Here is an 11,498-nt window from a genome sequence, read left to right as displayed (position 1 = left end):
GCACAGGACCCCCCAACAATCCACCTGAGAGCATTGGCCAAACACTCCTGGAGCTCTGTCAGCCTTGGGGCTGTGCCCACTGCCCTGGGAGCTTTCAGTGCCCAAACACCTCTGGGGGAAGAACCTTTTCCTACTATCCAACCCAAACCTCCCCTGACACAGCTCCAACCATTCCCTTGGGTCCTGTCACTGGTCACCAGACAGAAGACATCAGTGCCTGCCCCTCCACTTCCCTTCATGAGGAAGCTGTAGACCACATTGAGGTCTCCTCTCAGTCTCCTCCTTGCCCCTGCAGGACCTTGAAGGTCCAGAGAGTGAGTAGTGGTGTGAACAACTGCCAGAGGCAAGTCCCACCCTGCTCAGAGCCTCAGTAACATCCACTGGGAAGGAGCTCACCTCTGCTATCAAAATAATGGACCTTGCTACATGACCTGACCTCTGCCTGTGCCACCTGGGCCCCCAGGAATGGCACTTCATGGACACTGCCAGTAGGCTCTGGAAAGGAAAGATTCATTTCACTAACAGGGTGAAAGACTAGGGTGAGAGTGAGGGGGGAGGAAGGTGGAATTACCAATTTATCCTAAATGACAATCTGCAACAAGAAGAGATGATAAAGGTGCCACCAGCTGCATCATCCATCCATCCATCCATCCATCCATCCATCCATCCATCCATCCCTCCCTCTTCCTTCTCAGCTGCAGGGAGTAGCCCCATGCACTGCTCCACATCACAAGAAGAGGGTTTTAACCAAACCAGTGCTCCAATGTGAACCGACTTATCCCACCTTAGGAGGATTTGCTGCAGCACAACACAACTGCTGTACTGGTAAAAGCACTTTAATAACACAGCAAGGTGAACATCTTAGCTCTTGATTACAACCCAAACAGCACAACTCCTGGGGCAGTCAAGGTTTGTGCCATGCTGCCTGAGCTGGTTCACACCTTGCCTTCAGCTCCAAAGCAGCTGCCCAGTTTCTACCAGATCCAAACTTGCACCAGTGTGGCACAGGAACACAAACCTTGTGCTAGCAGGCAGCCTCAGTGGAAACCTTCCTTTTTCCCAGCAGGGCTTGGAGGTGTCATTAAGAATCCAATCAATGTGACGTCATGGGTGTAATTGAATTATATGTATGCTCAGCAGAGCTTTTCCACTTGGTATCCCCATTGGCTAATGTTGAATTATGATGGATCATACACAAGGATATATGAAACATGCATGAATAACCCAAGCATGCATTTTTAATGATACAATCCTGATAACTTCCCCCTCCTAACAAAATCAAAATGAATTAAACACAAGTAGCTGTCAGTGAAAAAAAACCCCTCATCACTTAAATGGCAACAGAAATGTTCCCCCAACTGCAGCGTGACTGGGAACGTTTGTTGGAATGATACCAATTAACATATCCATCCACTTAAAGTTTCCAGTGCCAAAGGAAAGAGCAGCTTGGGTGATATTCATGGTAGGGAAGAAAGGTGATGATAATGGATCGCAGGGAGTGAATGGGACTGAAATGAATGGGGTAATTCAGATGAATTGGCTGACAATGGCTGGATAATCCCCCAGAAGAGCATGTCCCCAGACAGAGGACGGAGCCTGCAGCCTTGTGACATTCATTAAAATAAGGGCAAAACCTGCAAAGCCAAGAGGAAGAAATGATCCAAATCAGGCAGAGACCGCTGAGCTCCAGGGGAACTGCAACGTCCCAGACAACCTGAACCTCCCAGAGGAATGGGTTGGCTACAGCAGCTTTTCTTTAGGGGATGGAAGGCTTTCTGGAGGTCACTTCCATACCTGTGTTCTCTGATTTAACTGACAGTGACCAAAGAAGAAGGAATCACTTGAGGAGTGATCACTTGCAGGTCTGGCATCATGGATTTGCATTCTGACTCACCTCATAGCTAGGGGCAAGAGTTACCTTGGACAGGTTGAACTCTCCATCCCTGGGAGTGTTCCAGGCCAGGCTGGATGGGGCTTGGAGCAGCCTGGGCTGGTGGGAGGTGTCCCTGCCCAGGGCAGGGGGTGACACTGGATGATCCTTAAGATCCCTTCCCACCCAAACCATTCTATGATAAGTAGGCAACATGGACAGAGGTCTGTGTCTCTTCATCTATCAACGCCATCCAGACACTCTTCTTTTGCCTTCTACCCTGTCAATCTATCAATATCAATTACCTCTGTCCAGGGTTACACCTTCAACTATCTGGCTAACACCACTCTGATTTCTGAATTCCTGGGAAAAATAGGTGACATCTATGCCAAAACCAAATAACCCCCCAATTTTTAGAAGTGAGTCCTTGAGGACCTTTAAAGAATTCAAGTCATAAAGAAGAAAAATTTGTTCACATGCTGCAGATCAGGAATTTCTGCTATGTTCAGGGAAAAATCAGACATTGCTGTCTCACTGCAGATTTAGTCTAAAGCACAATGTCACAGACCTTGTTCCTAATTGCAGACAGGCTGGACACGGTGGCAAAGGATAGAGCCACTAGAGATACCAGTGTATGTCTCATAACAAGCTCATTAGCTCCAACAGCAGACCCCATGTTCCTCAGAATCTGACCCAGGGCCCTCTCAGGATTTGTGCTGAGCACACTGGAGCAGCAAATCCCTTGGAAACCTGGAGAAAGGAAGCCAATACACTTCGTAACAGATGAGTGTAGGGTTGTCCTTTGCAATTAAGTTAAATAAATAAATGAGAGATTGTTAATCTTCTCCAAGGGGATGGGGCTAGCACATCTTACTTGCCTTTCTGCATGAATTTGGCATGTCAACCACTGTCAGCAGAGTCTGAGGTTGATGGGAGCTGTGTACAACTGCACCAGGGGTAAAACAAAACTCAGGTGGAAACAAGGACAGGGAAAAGCTCTTCTTTCCCAAGTCATACAATCATAGTATGATCAGGAGATTGAATGGACCAGAGCAGGTTGCTCAAGGCTTTATAGCCAACCTGGAATGAAACACTGCCAGGGTTGGGGCAGCCACAGCCTCCCTGGGCAACCTGGGCCAGTGTCTCACAGTAAAAACTGCTTCCTGAGATCTAATCTCAATTCTCCCTCTTTCAATTTCTTCCTGCTACTCCTTGTCCTGTCCCTGCAGCTCCTACCCAAGAGTCCCTCTGCAGCTTCCCTGGAGCCCCTTCAGCTCCTGGCAGGTTGCTCTGAGCTCTCCACACAACCTTCTCTCACTCTCTCAAAATTCAATATCTACCTCATTTCCAGGTAAATCCACTTTAGTACAGAGCCTGAATAATTTTGCTCTCTCTGCAACTCAGGGCCAGTCCCACTTCCACACCTGTCAGCAGAGGAGGTTATTATTATTGTATTGTTATCAACACATTATTGATTTGATCTGCTGGACAGCCAAATCCTCAGAGAATCTCCCAGTGGCACATCTAGCAGCATCCACAACACCCAGAAGATTCAACCACAGATTGGTTGGAGCACCAAAACTTCCCTTCCAAAAACAGCTGAGGGTTTTTTAAGGAACTGTTGTTCATCAGGAAAGGACTGGGACGACACACCTTGATTTCTAAGGATTCACACACACCCTAATCCAACAGCATTTCTGGTGCTGTAAGAGCTCAGTGTCCCAAGTCACATCCCAGTTTTCCTGGGTTTTTCATGGCAGTTTTGTGAGAGAAGTGCTCATTGAAGGGCTCATTGTTGACCAGAGCTGTGAATTGCTCTTTAGAAGATAATCCTTTAAAGATCATTACTGACTTACACTGCAAAATTCCAAGCTAAGTGAGACGGTTTGGGTTTTTCCCCTTTGCCTTTTTTGCTTTGCACTGACTTCTCTGCTGTATATAAACGTTAAATTGTGGCATAATTTAGACACAGGGCTTTTTTTTTACCTTAAAGAGAGCTAATTCATCTTTTGTGAAGGAAAAAACAGAACAAAAAAAGCTGCTTCAGCTTTGTGACATTTCCAAAATAAAACCACTTCATAAAAGCTGCTCCAAGATGGCACAACACTGGGAGAGGTTTCAAATGCAGACAGAGGTTTGTTAGCTGTTCCAGAGAAAGTCTCCTGTTGAGCAGAACGAGGGCCATGGGGTTAAAACACAGCCATCATAACCTTTATTGCTTCATTTCTGTGAAGCCATTAACCACAGGAGGACCCCAGATGTGCCACAGCTCCAGCAGCTGGAGTGAAATTCAATCCCCACATCACAACCTAATTTATGATCAACCTGTTGGGAGGGGGCAGGGAGGCCAGAGCACAGCATTCCTAGAGCTGCAGGGCAGGGAAAATCAGGGATGCACAGGGGTCTGGGGAGAGCTGAGTGTTCAAAGAGCTCAGCCAAAGCCCTGGCACAAACACACACAAACACACACGTGCCATGTGCAAGGAGCCAATGCTCACATCACAGAGAGGCTGAGGGAGCTGGGGGTGTTCAGCCCGGAGAAGAGGAGGCTCAGGGGAGACCTTCTCACCCTCTGCAACTCCCTGACAGGAGGTTGGAGTCAGGTGGGGGTTGGTCTCTTCTCCCAGGCAATCAGCAGCAGGACAAGAGGGCACAGACTCAAGCTCTGCCAGGGGAGGGTTAGGTTGGATATTAGGAAGAGATTTTTTACAGAGAGAGTGCTCAGACATTGGAATGTGCTGCCCAGGGAGGTGGTGGATTCACCATCCCTGGAGGGTTTCAAGGTGAGACTGGATGTGGCACTTAGTGCCATGGTCTAGTGACCATGGTAGAGTTGGACTTGATGATCTTGGAGGGCTCTTCCAACCTGGTTGATTCTATGATTCTATCAAGTTGTGCACATGGCCATTGTTGCATCTGAAAGCAGCTGAAGCCCAACTCACCCAGCTTTGAGCTCAGGGTTCAGCTGCCTGTGAAAGCTCAGGATGAAACCAGAGGGTCCCTGTGCTGGGATGTGCAGGATGTGCCCCTTGCAAGTGACAGGCCATTGCCCGAAGAGCTCACAGCCTACACAGAGCAGAGTAGAAGGGATGTAGATAGCATTTTGCCCGAGGTCATTGCTGCAATCAGCAGCAGAGCCAGGACTAGATCAAGGGTTCCTGCTTTGTATTATGTCATACCAGTATTTTTTCTGACTATACTTCATGCCCTCAAGTTCTTCATATCACCCCCAACATGAGATGCTTTTCCCATCAACCACCTGCTCCTCTTCATTCAGGTCCTTCCAAGGAACTTGCTCCTCTGCACACTTTCCCCTTTCAGTGTCTCCCTGCTCCAGTTACTTGTGCCCTTCTGATTCCAAGTTCCTCGGTACAAGGACTAGAATCATACACCTAAATCTTCCTAAAAGTGCCTTGATTGCATCTTTGCATACATAAATATTTCCTCACTTCTTTTAGAGTCTCCAAATCACCTGGAACTGGGCATTCCCAAATACCTTGTGGTGTGCCATATCTCTCTGAGCACCAAGTGTTGCTGGTGCATGACAATGCAGCACAGTTCACCTGCCTGTGACAGCCAGAGGTGTGATCCCGGGGCGAGCCCAGCCTGCTCCTACACTCAGAACTCCCTGAATTTGCTGGCAGTGCCCCTGGTCACTGCAGATGCCATAAATTCTGCAGATTTGCTTTCCCTTTTAGGTGAGCCTAAAGCTTTTTCCTTAAGCTTTTAGCAGTTTAGGGGGAGCATTTGAGGCATCCAAAAGAATCAATCACTTTGGGGTCCCAATGTGCTGGGTCTGTGGGCAGCCCCTTTTTCTCCTAAACCTCATGAGCTGACATTGCACCCACTGGCCCCACTCAAGCCATCTCCTCTCTATTCTTTGCCAGCTTCAGGTGGATGGCCCAGGTAAGAGCATCTGAGCTTCACAGAAAGGGTTAGGTAAGTCACTTGCAGCAGAATGAAGAAAATACCAAAGACCAAAGCAATGGCCCCATCTGAGCTTGTTAATCAAATTCCAGCAGGAAAATTATGCATAAAATAACCCTGCACTGAGCTTTTCTATTATCATAATGTTGGAGCACCTCACGACCACTAATTGTTGACGAGACCCTGCCAAAGCAGAGAAACACCATTACTGTCATTTCCAGACAGGGAACACAGATCTAAGGGGTGTTTACATGTGAACAAGTTGCCCTCAGCTCTCCTTAGCATTAATGGAGAGAGAGAGAGACATTTTCAGGACACAACTCCTCTGTGCTGTTTCAGGGCAGTTCCAGCCTCCTGCAGGATGTGTCCTACACGGTCTGATTTCTCTCACTGGACCGGAAAGAGAGTTCCAATACCTCCTGGGAAGGAGATACCTACACTTAGTGAGATTCAAATCATCCAAATGGTGGGTCCATCGAAGTCACCAGCACAGCAGGAGCTGAACTCAGGACAGTTAGATGTCAGTCTGATGCTCAGATCAAACTACAGATGGACATCCAAGGTGAACAAGGCCAAAGAGGTATTGGAAGAAAGGGGACAGATGCCAAGACAGCAGAGATGGGATCACACACTGTCCCTAAGATGCTGCAGATGTGAGGAAGATCCAGGAGCAGCACACTGACTATCTCAGTGAACATATATGGGAAAGAACCTTGCTAAGGCACCAGCCCCAGCATGACACTGCCCAAAAAGTAGCTCTGTCCTTTCCCAAACCCCTTCTTCCCACTTCATTTTAACAACTGAAGAAGTAGGAACAGTGGACAGACAAATCTGAGATTAACCAGAGATCACACAGGGAACATAAGTGGGAGCAGATTCCACCATAGCACCCTAGGTTGAAACCTTGAGAGTCAACTTTCTGGGAATTTGACTCCAATTCCCAATTTCCAGCTTATTTGTATGAGAAAACAAAATACAGAGGTAGTTTGGAAGGTGGGTGACAAGGCTGATCTGTGCATCTTGGAGGAGGGAGCTGCAAGGTGGCCACCAGCACCTGCTTCCATCAGGAGAGGGAGAACAGAAAAGGAGTAACAGCTCAGCTCTCTGCCAGTGATTAAAGAGCTGTTAATGAAATCACCTGCCACACAGAATTGATAAAACATAGAAAATAAGTCACTTCAGAGTCTGCCAGAGCATCCCTGGCACGGGCCAGGGCCTGCTGACTGGGGTATATTTAGTGCCAAGGAGATCATCTTTCCGAGCAGGGCTTGCCTTGCCTTCTGCAGGGAGGAGAAGGGCAACACTTCATGGCAATGTCAGGGGGAGCTTCAAGAGTAAAGAGCCTGAGATTTCCTTAGCAGGGAAGAAAGCAGCACAGAGGCAGCCAGGGCTGCACCACAGAGCAGGGGCTGCAAAGCATGATCAAAGTGAAAACCCAGGGAGGGGGAAAAAACCATATAATATCAATAGTGGTATCTAAACAATAATATAATGAGTTTGCGGCTATCCAGGTTCTGTTGACTGTTGCCTCACCACAGCCTGGGACTGCTCAGGTCTTTGGAGTTGTGTAGAGCTCAGATCTCCCCAGCAGGTACCTCTGGTCCAAGCTAAATATGAGTCCTTTTTAACAGAAGGGCAAATAACACCTTGGTGAATGGTCCTGCCTCTGTACACACACAGAGTGCACTGACAATTTGCTAAAACACAGCACTGAAACACCAGCTGCCACAGATCTTTGCATCTCCTGCCCTCCACCACTGCTCGGCAGCACTGCCAGTCCCTTAAAAATAATCAGATCCCTTTAAAAAATGAGAGACTGGCTGAAAAATCATGAATTAGCAATCAACACTCAGCTTCAACTCGCTATTATAGTTATTAACTATCAGTGTCAGGATGCACTGGGGACTCTCAGTGTTTATGTGCTACATTTACCTGCATTCCCCCAGCCCAAGCAACCCCCTCCCAAAGCTGAAGCTGCATTAGATCTCTAAATGAACAGCTGTAAGCACCAGGGTAAGTCCTGCACTACTCACCATCTTCAAATCTATTCTTTTCCTACTATATTATGATAATTTATTTCACTACTGGGGCTCCCAGGTGAGTTCAATCCTCCAGCTTCCAAGCAGACACAAAAATGCTAACCTGGCAGAAGAAGTTGAACAAAGAGCCTAAAGGCAGCAGTCTCACAAGATCTCCCACCTCTCCACAGATTGCAGGCTAAGACAGACGTGCAAGGAAAACAGAGAGATACAAATTTGGAAACATTTTGCCTTTTTTTTTCCCCTTCCATGAATAGCAAATTAGCTAAAAATTCAGAATTTAGGTGGGATTTGGGGAATTCATTTACATCATCACAGGGGGAGAAAGGGCTTGAAAGCATCAAAAGATTTTGACTTTTCCATCTTGCAGGAGAAATACCTGTAAGAGAATTAATTAAACAAAACAAAAGAGGAAAGGGGAGGTCAAATAACCATAAGTGGTTGTTTCATAGACCATAAAACTTCCACAGTTTGTTTGTTGTATTAAAAAAAAGAGGAGGGAGAAACAACCAGTTCTGATTTGGTTTAGTTTAATTTATTCTGTTTGTGTAAAATGTTCTCTGTTCTCTAAGAAAACAACAAAATTAGTTATTCTCATTGTAAGAGACACTCCAACCCAACAGGAGGCTAAGGTCCTATCCCTCACCAGCACAGAGATACAGGAGAAATGCACTGTGTGTCCTGAGCACTCAGGTTAGCTTTACCCTCTTATTCCCTGAGACCCCAAGGAGGTAAATCGATGGTGTGTGGAATCCAGGAGAAACCCACGGAAAGCAGAAGGGGAAAGATCAAAGTGTGCATGGAACCACATCCACCCCAGCAAAGAGCACAAGTCATCAACTCCCCCTGACAGCCCAAGCCTTCATCAACCCTATGACAAGTGAGGCAAACACAGGGAGCTTTGCACAGTGCTGGTTTTTTTTCGGAAGAGGCTCTGAAAAATTCATACGATGAGGTCTCTGCCAGACTCCATGATAACCTTTTCCCTGACATCACTGGGATTTATTGCCAGCCTCACTTAGAAAAAAATAGATTCCAAGAAGGCAAAAGGAAAGATGACTCCAGACCTCAGGCAGGAGCTCCCCAGCAGGGTGGGCCACCAGCAGGGCTGGCAGCAAGAGCAGTGGTTTGCACTGCCAGGATGCCAGAGACACAACTGTGCTGGGGTGTTGTGCCAATGTGCCACATCAGCATGAAAAACAACCCAACCAAAGCTTCCCAAACCCATCAAAGTCCCTAAAGAATCCCTGCTTTGTTATCCAAAGGGACCTAGCCCTGTGAATCAGCAGCAGAACATGTTGAGCGCGACAGAGTGTAACCAGAGCTGGAACCCACAGATGACTTGCTCCCAACTTTCCTCTCTAGGCTTTGCATCTCTTGGCACTCTCAAGATCCCAACCCATCTCCTGGGGAGTGTTTCACTTGTTTCCAACACACACTCCAGGCTCACTGCACCAAGGGGGATCCCAGCTTGGTGCATCCTGGATGCAATGATGCTCATACATGAGGACAACTCTTACCAGGAGTGAACTTCCATGGGATTAAGGGATATCTCTGTTAGCACAGACCTGCTGTCTCTAGTCAGTTATGGACACCAATCCAGCTAGCAAATGAGTTTTTGGAGGTCTTGCATTGAAATATCACTCCAACTCTTTGCAATTCAATACTTCTCTTAGTTCGGGAGATCAATGATCATCCTTGTGGTCATAGCTGGTGTAACACTGACCCAAAGAAAACCAAACAAGGACAGAGTCAAGTTCATGAAAAAAACATCATTGACATCAACCTAGATTTCACACCATCAGGTTACAATCAAATCTATAGGGTTAAGCTGCTGCTATCACTGCTAGGAAGAAGCTTTCTGGTTACCTTGGGCACAGCATCCCAAGGGGACTTGGCAAATCTTCTCTTTGATTAACTACCCTGGTCTAGTCTTCAGTCTGTATATCTACCCCTCACCCAGCAATCAAAGCTTTTATCATTTCAGAAAGGGCAGGAACCTGTAGCTCCCCCATATGGTTTTGTTTAGGAGAGGTGAAAGGTTACTGACAGGGTTTTGGAGGGGAAAACAACAAACCAAAAAGACAAGTGTCAGACCAAGCAGGAACAGATCCCTCAATCCTGCATAGCAACACATCCTCACTCCCGCAGACACCATATGCCTTGGGGTCTACAAAAACCAGCACAGCTCTCTCATGCTTCCCCCAGGCTTCACGCTTGAGGCCAACAACCAGCAATCCATCAAAGTTTGATTGCTCTCAAGCCAGGCTGCCACCACCATGGAATGAGATGATGAAGCTGAGCAAGCCAAAATGTCATTAAACCAAAATGAAAGGAGCACCAGGAGAAGAGATCAAGCTGGAGAGAAGCAGAGAGGATTTTATTCCTGCTCTCCTTCTCTTGGCCCCACCAGCAGCATTCCCAGGGGGTGGATGTGCAGATAGCATTGAAGTTCCCTCACAGGGTTCACAACCACCACGTTGATGCCGAGGACTTCTGGGGGATGTTCTTCACATCATCTCCAGCCCAAAGCTGCTTATCCTAGCAAAGGGAGGCACATTCCTTTTTGCCTTTTAATTAAGAACTGGCTCATAAATCAAACCTCTGGTTCCTACACTTTGCTTGTCAGAAAGGCTCTTTAACCAAGGCCCCTTATGCAACCTGCGGTTCCTTCTCCATCTCCAGGAACACAACTAATTACACTACTTTTGTTTGCTGTTATGAACCCACCCTGTCTTTGCCAGACTAGGAATTGGACTCTGATCACCACCAGAAATGCCCAATTATAGGTCATAAATTGAGTCAAGCCTCCCCAAGGTTAAACGTCAGCAGTGGGGAGGAGAAAATTGCTGCTAAACTAAACATTTCCTTATGTCTCCTCAGGGGTATCCACAACTGGTTTCAAATTAAAGGATTCCTAGAGGTGAGCTGAGGGATGTACTTAAGGCAAATTGTTTTCTCAGAGCCACAGTCAGAGAATAAAGCCTGAAAAGGCGTTAAGATGTACTTAAGCAATATTTGTTGTATGTATGCACAGCTTAAAATACATTACAAAATTCCTCATCCCTGGCTGAAGCAATATTTGTTGTATGTATGCACAGTTTAAAATACATTTCAAAATTCCTCATCCCTGGCTATTCTGCTTTCAGCCCCTCCAACCCTACTCTGCTGTCTCTGCATAGCAGCAGTTTGTAGCTCCTGGGAGATGAGCTAAAGGTGTCAGTCCAGCCTGCAGCAAATACCTGCAGAAAACAGTCCAGCTGAGACTCTCAGCAAAGCTGTAGTCAAGGTAATAACTGAACAGTGGGAACAAGTAGCTTTTGTGCAACACATACCCCATAGGCACAATGGGATCCCGGGAAGAGCTTCAGAGGATCAGAATACCCTGGGTTGGAAGGGATTCACAAGGATCATCCAGTCCAGCTCCTGGCTCTGCACAGGACAACCCCAAAACCCAAACCATGTGCCCAAGAGCTTCATTCAAATGCTGTTGAACTGTGTCAGGGCTGTGCCCACTGCCCTGGAGAGCTGCTCCAGTGCTCAGACACCTCTGGGGGAAGAACTTTTTCCTGCTATCTAACCTAAACTTCCCCTGACACAGCTCCAACCATTCCCTTGGGTCCTGTCCCTGGTCACCAGAGAGCAGAGAGATCAGTGTCTGA

This window comes from Acanthisitta chloris, unplaced genomic scaffold, assembly GCF_000695815.1.
Source record: "Acanthisitta chloris isolate BGI_N310 unplaced genomic scaffold, ASM69581v1 scaffold1946, whole genome shotgun sequence".
In the NCBI taxonomy this organism is placed as follows: Eukaryota; Metazoa; Chordata; class Aves; order Passeriformes; family Acanthisittidae; genus Acanthisitta; species Acanthisitta chloris.
The sequence above is the reverse complement of the archived record's forward strand: the minus strand, read 5'-3'. Positions refer to the sequence as shown.